Source organism: Macrotis lagotis, chromosome 1 (assembly GCF_037893015.1).
Source record: "Macrotis lagotis isolate mMagLag1 chromosome 1, bilby.v1.9.chrom.fasta, whole genome shotgun sequence".
Classification (NCBI taxonomy): domain Eukaryota; kingdom Metazoa; phylum Chordata; class Mammalia; order Peramelemorphia; family Peramelidae; genus Macrotis; species Macrotis lagotis.
Window position 1 is genome coordinate 842,063,228 of NC_133658.1, and position 10,998 is coordinate 842,074,225.

General features: G+C 35.6%; 1 protein-coding gene across 1 annotated transcript in view; it reads right to left on the minus strand.

Moving 5' to 3' along the window:
* LOC141507858 (olfactory receptor 52B2-like) overlaps positions 1-7,448 on the minus strand; it is a 44,818-nt gene extending 37,370 nt beyond the window's left edge. The window contains exon 1 of the mRNA XM_074215925.1: positions 7,380-7,448. The gene's annotated coding sequence lies outside the window, so the exon portion shown is untranslated. The remainder of the gene's footprint in view (positions 1-7,379) is intronic.
* Between the last annotated feature and the right edge of the window lie 3,550 nt (positions 7,449-10,998).

Sequence of the window (10,998 nt, forward strand, 5' to 3'; positions counted from 1 at the left end):
TACAACTCAAAAATAAACAAAAACACCCAGGTCAAGTCTATTGTAACTGATGCAAATAAAGTGAAATAACCCAGAGAGCACTGTGAACAGTAAGAGTAATATTGTCACAAGCATCAACTACAAAAGACTGGGCTATTCTAATTAATGCTAATAACGCTTTCAGTTTAATTAAAGATAGCTCTGAACTGATTGGATCAGTGCACAATTATACCAGTAGTGTTCCAATTTTTCCACGTCTCCTCCAATATCTGTCATTTCCCTCCTCTAACGTTTTAGCCAATCTAATATTCATTTACTTTTAACATTCTTTTCTTTTTGTATTTTGAGTTCCATATTCTCTTCCTCTGTCCACTGTCTCCCATCCACTGTGAAGACAAGCAATATGATATCAGTTATACATAGGAATCCATGAAAACAGGTTTCCAAATGAGCCATAATTAAAAAAATAATAAGAAAAATAAAAGATGAGAAAATTTATACTTCAATTTGGAACTCAGAGCTCATCAGTTCTCTCTCTAGAGGTGAATAACATTTTTTCATCGTGAGACTTTTGGAATTGCCCTGGATCATTGTATTGATCAGAATAGCTAAAGCTCCAGGGGGGATATTTGTTTTCATATAAAAGGAAATATTTATATCTCTAAGCATTTTATAGAAGAACAAGTTGCATAGTTGCAGATCTCTCTTTTCTTACGTACCCATATGTCATCTTTTCCAGTGCAGAACTTAAAACACAATTTAAAAAATAACGTCCATCAAAATAAATAAATAAATATTTAAAAAATGAAAAGAGATGTTTGGTGATATGAATGATGGTGTTTGTCCTTCATTCTTGAAGAAGACCATGACATGAGGGAAGATGGTGCCATGAGAAGTAGAGTAATTGAATTTTGATGAGGGGATGCTGTGTTGTCACCAGCCTTACTTTTTCCTCCAGAGACACCTGAATCTAGTGACCAGATAAGAATCAGGACAACTTGTAGTTTCCCTGATGAGAGGCAATCGGGGTTAAGTGACTTACCCAAGGTCACATAGCTAGTAAGTGTCAAGTATCTGACGTGGATATGAACTCTCATCCTCCTGACTCCAAGGCAGGTGCTCTATCCACTGTGATATCTAGCTGCCTGATGACACAAATATTTTCATACTATACATACACATACACACACACACACACACACACACACACACACACACACATATATGTATATATATATATATATATATCAGATTGACTAAGAATTTAAAGCATGATTGAAGGAGGCATAGAGTTGGAAGGCAAATCAATACTAATACAAAGTATTCTAGGATAAAAGTAACATTTTTGAAAAGAAAAGAGATTGCAATCAAGGGAAGGAGCTTATTTTTGACTTTCTTAAAAGCATTAAAATTTCTTGTAGGAAAAAAAATTTCCTATAATTCCTCAAGGTAAACAGTATGCGGTATGACTGCAGTTCTTTGTCAAACTGTGTCGAACTTTAATAATGTAACAGAAAAATACAATGCTAAAAATCCTGTTTTCAACCCTACCAAAAATTAATAGAATTTTAAAATTCAGCAGTTCAACTCCTCAAACACTTAAGACCCTACTTTGCACAAGATAATATTCAAAACACTAGAGACAAAAAGATAAAAATAAATAACCAGATGTCACCAAACTCTAATTCTAGGAGGATGCAAAGGGCAAACAATTGAGTAAATATGGAACATATACAAAATAATTTCAAGAGGGTGATCACACTAAAAACTGTAGAGAAAGATGGGGGGAGGGGCAAAGAGTAAAGAAAGTTGTAGAAGGTGTTGCCTGACGTATGCTTTGAAGGTTACTAGAAATGGGTTTGGTATTGACAAAAGTAGGCAAAGGATTTGAGATAAAACATGAAGGTGTGGTTTCATTAGCTAAATCTTTATTCTGTTGGGTTCTTTTAGGTTTTTGCAAGGCAAATGGGGCTAAGTGACTGCCCAAGGCCACACAGCTAAGTAATTTTTAAGTGTCTGAGACCTGATTTGAACTCAGGTACTCCTGACTCCAGGGTTGGTGCTCAATTCACTGCACTGTGCCACCTAGCTGCCCCTGTGAAATCTTTATTCTAATGGTGATATCAGTGATGATAGTGATAAAATAAGGGTGGCAATATTGAAAATAATGATAATGAGAACAATTAGGGTGACAATATGGCAGTCAATAAGATAATACAGATTTTGAAGATGGAGTTGAGATTGTATTGAAGATAAAGTTGGTAAAGGAGATCTTTTTTTCTTATAAAAGCCTAGATTGCATTTTCATCTCTAAACTGGCCAGACTATTTTTTGATAAGAGTTCTGTTTCTATGCTAATGAACTGATTGCTTAAAAAAATTTCTCAAAACACTAATATTCATAAGGGTTGTGTCAAGCAGTATGGTGAATCTCAAACGAGATAATAGATATAAAGTACTTTGCAAACTTTTCAAAGCTACATAAATGCTGTTATTAATATTAATATTTACTATTATTATTATTATTAACTTATATTCTCCAGAATTCCAGACTGGTGATCACTCCATTCTATTTCTGCTGTATTCCTGCTGAAACCAAGTAATATTTATAGCCCAAACTGAGGAAATGCTTAACAATCAATCTCTCAAAAATTATATACACACAAACTTTTAAGTTTAATCTGAATTATTAACACAAGTTTAGAGAATAAGATGAAAAAATTAAACTCTGAATTATAGTGATTTTTGAAAACTCCAGCACACCCCTAATTATATCCCTTAATCCTGTTGAAAGTCTTCACTTATTTCAATTTGGCAAACTTTGCCTTAAAATATTTATGAACTCACTGAGTCATGTGACTTAGAACTAAAAGTAAAATTTCTCTTTGATGTTATTTCTCAGAATTTGTGCAATGTCCAATGCAATCTGCTTAATGTAGATAGATATTTCTTCTCTTTGGAGGGATTGTGAGATAGGAAATATATTTAATTAGGTAGCATTGGGGCTGAATCAGGAATATTCAAATTCAAATCCTGTTTTAGACACTTGCAAGCACTGTAACCCTGGGTAAATCACTTAATTCCTTTATGCCACAGTATCTTTATTTGCAAAATGCCTATCTCCTAAAGTTTTGTGAAAATACAATGAGTTAATATCATAAAAGACTTCGAAAAGCATCTAAAATACTGAAAAGTCAAAAGTCAGTGGGAGCCAATTAGAAAAACAAGGGAGATGTGTAGTTAAGCTGCTTAGAGAGGAAAAAACCTATAGTGTGCTAATAAAAGTAGTGAACTTTTTTTTAATAGGCTCTGGCTGATTTTTTAACAAGATCTTCCTGTGAGAAAACACAATATAATTTTGTGCATTGGGAGTTTCACTGAATTAAAGCTTTGGCTCCTTAAGAACAAGAGAACTCTAATTGAGAATTTGAGTACTGGGGTGAATGGTAACCTCATGATTTTCTATTCATTCTACTTACTTTCCATGCATAAACAGCTTCAGAGATCATCAGGGGACCCAAAAGCAAGAATTAAAATGAAAATTACATGGAAAACTCTCTAAGGCTGTTTTCCAGAGATGGTTGAATTGAGTTCTATTGAATTGTCCTTGGGTTTTTTTTTTAGGGTTTTTTTGCAAGGCAATGGGGTTAAGTGGCTTGCCCAAGGCCACACAGCTAGATAATTATTAAGTGTCTGAGGTCAGATTTTGAACTCAGGTATTCCTGACTCCAGGGCTGGTGCTTTATCCACTGTGCCACCTAGCTGCTCCCTACCACCTAGATGCTCCCCCTGGGGGGATTTTTAACTAGGGAAGATATTTCCAGATCCTAGGCATTCAGAAATCTTCCTTAAGACTTCTGGAAAGGATAAATAGTACTTCACTCAATACAAAACAGGTCTGGGGTCTCTGTTGCTCCCTTGTACATTAATCTGTGGTGTTTAAAAATAAAGAGAATGGAGGGAGGTGAATGAGTTGTAGGAGCTAGAGGGTGGAGACAGCTCTGGGAATTCAAATAAAACAGGTGTTTCTTAGCTACTATTATGTTAAAAAATTGTGGATGCAGATAGAGTCCACTCCTGGGTTCACCAGTCTGTATGGTATGCAAGAGAAATACACTGTTTCCCTTTGCTCAGTCTCTTATTCACTCCTTTCTGGTCCTACAATCACTAGTAAGTGGGATAAAGTCTGAGATTTCATCAGTAAAAATATAGATTGAATTTGGTTAACTATGTGCCCCTCCTTCCTTGACAAAGCAAACTTCTGGGATATTGGTGAAGAGTCAACTGACCTCACCTTATCTCCTTATCTGTTGATGTACTGAGAATCATTCAATTCCTGGGGCTAAAGAGATAATCTAGTTTTGTTTTGAATTTTATGCTCTTTTCCCTAGGGTAGCTTTTGTGTTTAGATTGTAAGACTATGTTCTTCATTAATGAGGGCGGGTCAGTGGGGGGTGGGTTGCATTAGGAAAAATGTGATTCTTGGAACTTTTTCTTTTCCCTCAATCTCTCTAATTGATTGTGGCCCATTCCTCCAGAAAGGAATAAAGCTTTCTCTTCATACCATGAGAGATCTCTGAAATTTATTTAAGTGGCATTTGTCCCACAAACTAGGTAGTGAAATATCCCAAACCCCTTCCTATAGGGAAGAATTTGTTCAAGGAACCTCTCTGACCCTGTCAGAATTCCAGAATCTCAGAGTTTAAAAGGATCTGATCATCAGAACATTTTCAATTACAAAAGGAATCCTTCTAACTATATCCCCATTAAACCATTAAGTGGTAACACAGCATCTAAAGACATCCTTAGATTCCAAATGCAGTCTACTTTTGTGTGGTTGTGTATATTAGAAACATTCTTTTTTCTTATAAAAGGAGGAATTTCCTAGCTGCATAGTAGTTAGAGTGCAGTCAAATTTGGTCTCTGAGACATCCTAGTTTTGTGATTCTGGGCAAGATAATATTTAGCAAAGTATTTGATGTTTAGTAGGTACTCTTTGAATTCTTGTTCCCATTCCCTTTACTGTGATTCCATTTACTGCCACTGGAGTCAATCAAAACACAACTAATCTCTCTTTCATATTATAGTCTTTCAAATGACATAGCAGCTCTCATGTCCCCTCAGGACCAAGCTATTCATCCTTCCCAAAATAACAAGTTTTTGTTTTTTAATCTAATGCACTAACTCAAAGCATTAAGAAATGATACTGGACATGTTTAGCTTGGGGATGAGACTACTTGGGAGGAGAGAGGTTGGAATAGAGATATAATGTTGATATTGAGACTTTTTTGTTATAACTGACTCTTTGTGACCCCACTTTGGAATTTTCTTGGCAAAGATAATGTATGATTTACGTTGTCCTCCATTTTACAGAGGAGGGAATTGAGGCAAACAGGATTAAGTGACTTGCCCAGGGTTATATGCTTTGAAACTCTAGTCTTCCTGACTCCAGATATGTTGCTCTATTCACTGTCACTTAATTTGCCATGTATATAATACTTATCCTTAGGTATCAGAAGAGTTATTTCATGAAACAGGGATTAGATTTGAAGGGGATTGGGATATGATCAACTGGTCAGGAAGTTTTATTTAAGGTTGGAAATTGGGGGTGTCAATTTTTTTTATGACAGGGGTAATTTGGGTATTTATAACACCATTTATGAGCTCTATTTGATCAAACATATCATTCATTTACCCTGAAAAGCTTAGATTGAATTTCAAGACTTTCCCCAGTTGCCTTGGCAGCTCTAACCTTTTATGGCTTGCAGGCTGAAATGCTTAACAACTGGCTCTCTGGGGGAAATGATATGTACATATAACATACGTTTAAGTGTAATCTGCACTAACATTTTCTTCATCACTTTCTAAACTCTAGGAAATCATAAAAACACTAGTTAGAGCCCTAATTTGTTGATTTATTGATTTCTTAGGTGTCAATGCTCACAGTGAAAATTTAATAGCCAACCCTTGCCTGGGTTCAAGTGCTGACTCTGATATATCTGTGTGACCCTAATTTGACTCTCTAAAACTAGAAATTGTAGAGAAGGTGCCAATTTGAAAGAGCAGAGGAGTTTTCTTGCCCAGGAGGTTTCTGTACCAAAGAAATCAGTTCAGTCTCTATTCCATGCCCTAGAGAGCAAGGAGCAAACTGAGCCTAGAAACAACAATACACTTCCTACAATTCAGAGATATCCAGAAGTGTTTTGAGATGTAGACAAGACTTAAATTAGGGTTCCACTCAGGTCCCTTGTAGCTCTAAAATCCTATGATTCTGTGAAGTCATGGAGATCACCTCTCACCAAAGGGATTCAAGCAAAGCATGAATGATCACTTATTGGGTATGTTATAGTAGGGAATTTTGTTCAGGAGCTCACTAAACTAAATATGATGCAGGGAACCATGGGCATAAGGAATGTTGAGTTCATTTGGAGACAAATTTTATAAATCTTTTAGTTCCATTTTAAAGGAAATCTTCCTCCTTCCTTTATCATCTATTTTAGGCCATGGCCTGAGGTTCTGACATTCAGTCTGATCTGTATTGCATTCTTTTTTAGTGCTGCAGCCAGGGTAGGCTGGAAACAAGTCTAAGACCACTCATGAGAGACCCCTCCCCAAAAGGCAAAAATTCGAATGCTGGACTTGTGTCACTCTTAGGTCACCACCCCTCTCATGGACCCTGAAGGAGAATTTGAGGAGATTTGGGGACGAGGCTCAAGCTTACCTTTCCAGACTACTTAATCTTTGCTTAACTTTCCTATCACTTTCTTTTGTATTGTAACTGCTTTAATAAATCTCTGTTTTCTTTCCACACCTGCATTCTCCATCTCAATTATGATTTGTGACAGGCAGATAATTGAATGCAAGGGGAAATAAATGTATCCTTTGCTTCCCTGAAATGCTGAGATTCCCAGATTCTATAATAAAGTCATTCATTCAAATGTAGGGAAAACCTCTTCTCAAAGGGGCACAGGATTTAGACCTGGGTCTGTTCCATGCTTTGGTATCAATTTATTATTTGATTGTTTATGAGCCATTTCTTGTGTCTATTTCTTCATCTACAAAGGGAAGGTCTGGGACTAAATGATCTCTAGGGTCTTTTCTACCTCTATTATAGTGAGAGAGCAGAATGACTCATGGAAGATTACTGTGGGAAATAACCTAAGGCCTCTCTCCATTCCTCCTTTTCTAGGTCATCTATTTTTCGTAGGAGTCCTCTGGAGAAGACAGTATTAAATAATTTATTAAGCATCTATTAATAGTCTTTTGACCAAGATGGCGGAGAGAAGCTAAGTTCTGTGCTAAGGTCTCCTGATCTTCCTTCATAAACAATATGAAACAAACCTCTTAATGGAAGTCCTATACACAAAACCCAGAAAGAGAAACCAAGAGAAGAATATTTACCTCAAGGTCTGTCTTTGGGATGGGGGGGCAGGGTGATGAGTGCAGAGTGCCAACAGTCAGTGGGGGAGGGGCAAGAGCAGGACTAATCTAAGATCAGCCTTGGGGGCTTTCACTGTGGGAACCAATTCACTCTGAGAAACAACTGGGTAGTGGAGGCATGGACATAGGACTGACAGTCTGGGATTTACAGGAAAGGCTGGAGGGTAGGTTCCAGCCTCTACCACCTGGCTGGAAGGAGATATTACATCCAGTGAGAAAAGCCTCGAACACCCTCTACTAGCCACTCAGTGAGCAAAACCTCCAGCACTCCCTACTGGCCAGTTGGAGTAAAGTCTCCAGTGAGTAAAGCCTCTAGGGATCTCAGTACTAAACCTCTGTGAACCAGTCCCTCCCCCCCAACACAAGATATTAGGAGAATGAAGAAAGGATGTTGAAAGGGGGAGATCATAGAAAAATTCCCAGAAGGAAAAGACCTTAATTCAGAGAGATGTAGAACTCCTGAAGAGAATATGATTTGGTCACCAGCACAGAAAGACTTCCTTGAAGAAATCAGTAAGGAGTTTAAAAATCAACTGGAAAATTTGGGAAAAGAAGCCCAAGAGAAGATTAACACCTTACAAGAAAATACATCCTTGGAAAATACAATTGGACAAATGTAAAAAGAAAATAATTCTCTCAAAACCTCAATTGATCAAAGGGAAAACTCTTACAAAAATAAAATTGACCAATTGGAAAAGGAGTTGCAAAAGGTAAATGAAGAAAATTCTTCCATAAAAAAGAATGGATTTTATGGAAACCAATGACTTCATGAGACAAAAAAGAATTTGTTAAAAAAAAAACCCAAAATTGAAAAAAAAAAGAAGAAAATGCTAAATACCTCGACAGCAAAACCACTGACCTCAAGAATAGATTGAGAAAAGATGACCTGAAACTTATTGATCTTCCTTAAAACATTGAAGAGAAAAAAATCTTGGAGTCAATACTATACAATTTAGTGATGGAAAACTATCCTGATATCATGGAACCAGAGGACAAAATGTTATTGAAAAAATACATTGGTCCCCTCTGGAAAGGGATCCTAAAATGAAAACACCAAGGAATATTGTAGCCAAATTCCAGAACTATCAGATAAAAGAGAAAATCCCAAAAGCAACTAGAAAGAAACAATTTAAATACCAAGGAGCCACAATAAGGATTACACAGGAACTGGCAGCATCAATATTGAGTGATTGAAATGTCTGGAATGAAATATTCCAAAAATCAAGGGATCTTGGAATGCAGCCAAGAATACATTAGCTGGCAAAACTGAGCCTTCTTTTCCAGGGAAAAAGATGGACATTTAATGAAATAGGAGACTTCCAACTTTTCCTGATGAAAAGACCAGAGCTTAATAGAAAATTTGGACTTCAAACAGGAGACTCAAGAGACACATGAAAAGGTAAAATTAAAAAAATAAAGGGAGTGGGGGGAAGGGAAATAAAAACTTATCAAATAAGATGAATCTGGCAATATGCCTACCTGGAAGAAAGACTTTAACAACTCTTGAGAACTAGAACTCTATTAGAGAGAATTTAATTATACAGAAGAGATGGATGCACATGACTTATTTGAGAAACTGTTATCTAATAAGATGAAACTGGGTATGTTCTCACCTGGGAGAAAGATTTTAATAACCCTCAGTAATTTTAATTCTAGTAGAGAAAAGAGCCAGAAGGGATGGACACTCATGACCTTTCTGTGACTCAAGAGAGAATGATTTAAAAACAATACCTCCTTAGAAAGGAGGACAGTAAAGAGATGGGATGATGGGGGGAGGAACTGAATGGAGTAAATCTCATTACAGTAAGAGGTACAAACCTCTTATTGCAATAGAGGGGAAGAAGGGAGGAAGTGAAAACCACCTGGATCTTACTCTCATCATATTGGCTTAATGTTAACATACACACACTCATTTAAGTTAAGAAACTTTTCTTACCTTTAAAGTGTTAAAAGGGGAAAAGGAGAGGGGGAGAAAATGGGGAATCAACAGAAGGAAGGGAAGGAAGAAGGGCCAAAGGGAGGAAAAAGGGAAGGGTTTGGATATAGGAAGGCAAAAACACTGAAGGTAGTAATTTTCAGAAACAAAACACTGGGGAATATGGATAAAGGGGGAAAAGGGGAAAATACAAACAGAGTGAAGATAACATGAAAGGCAATAAAGAATTAGTAATTATTACTTTGAATATGAATAGGATGAACTCTCCCTTAAAACATAAGCAAATAGCAGAGGGGATGAAAAACCAGAATCCTTTGATATGTTGCTTACAAGAAACTCATTTGAAGCAGAGAGATACATATAGAGTAAAAGTAAAAGGTTGGAGCAAAATATATTTTGTTTCAGCTGAAGTGAAAAAACAAGAGTAACAATCCATATTTCAAACAAAATAGCTTCAAAAATAGATATTATTAAAAGGGATAAGGAAGGAAATTATATTCTCCTAAAAGGTACCATAGACAATAAAGTAATTTCAATAGCAAACATGTCTGCACCCAGTGATTAGAGGAAAAGTTGAAGGAGTAATGGGAAGACATAGAAAGCAAAACTCTGCCAGTGGGAGACCTCATCCTCCCACTCTCAGATTTAGATAAATCTAATCATAAAATAGACAAGAAGGAAGTTAAGGAGGTAAATAGGTTGTTTGAAAACCTAGATATGATAGACTTATGGAAGAATGAATGGGGATACAAAGGAATATAGGTATTGTTTCTACAATACATGGCACTTACACAAAAATTGACTATGTACCAGGACATAAAAACCTAATGATCAATTGCAGAATGGTAGAAATAGTGAATACATTTTTCTCAAATCATAATGTAATAAAAATCATATGCAATATTGGACTAGGAAGATCTAAACCCAAAACTAATTGGAAACTAAATAACCTCATTTTAAAGAATGAGAGGATCAAACCAAAAATTATGGAAAGAATTAATTATTTCATTCTAGATAGTGACAATAATGAAACAACATACCAAAAACCTGTGGGATTCACTCAAGGTGACTGTCAGGTGATATATCTTTGAATGCTTACATGAATAAATTAGAGAAAGAGGAAATCAATGAACTAAACATGCGATTAAAAATTAAAGAACAAATTAAAACCCCCCAATTAAATACCAAATTAGAAATTCTAAAAATTTAAGGAGAAATTAATTACATCTAAAGTAAGAAAACTATTGAACTAATCAATAAAACCAATGATTGGTTTTATGAAAAAAAATATAATTTATAACCTGTAGTCAATTTGATTTTAAAAAAGAAGAATACCAAATTTCTAGTATCATAAATGAAAAAGGTAAACTTGCCACCAATAAGGAGAAAAATTAAATAATTCAGAATTATTTTGTCCAACTCTATGCCGATAAATTTGATAATCTAAATGAAATGAATGAATATTTGCAAAAAGGTAAGTTTTCCAGGTTAAATAAAGAGGAAATTAAATACCTAAATAATGCTATCTCAGAAAAAGAAATTTTAAAAAACCATATTGAACTCTTTAAGAAAAATATCCAGGGTCAAATGGATTCACAGGTGAATTCTATCAAACATTTACTGAACAATTTTTTCTAATTCTAC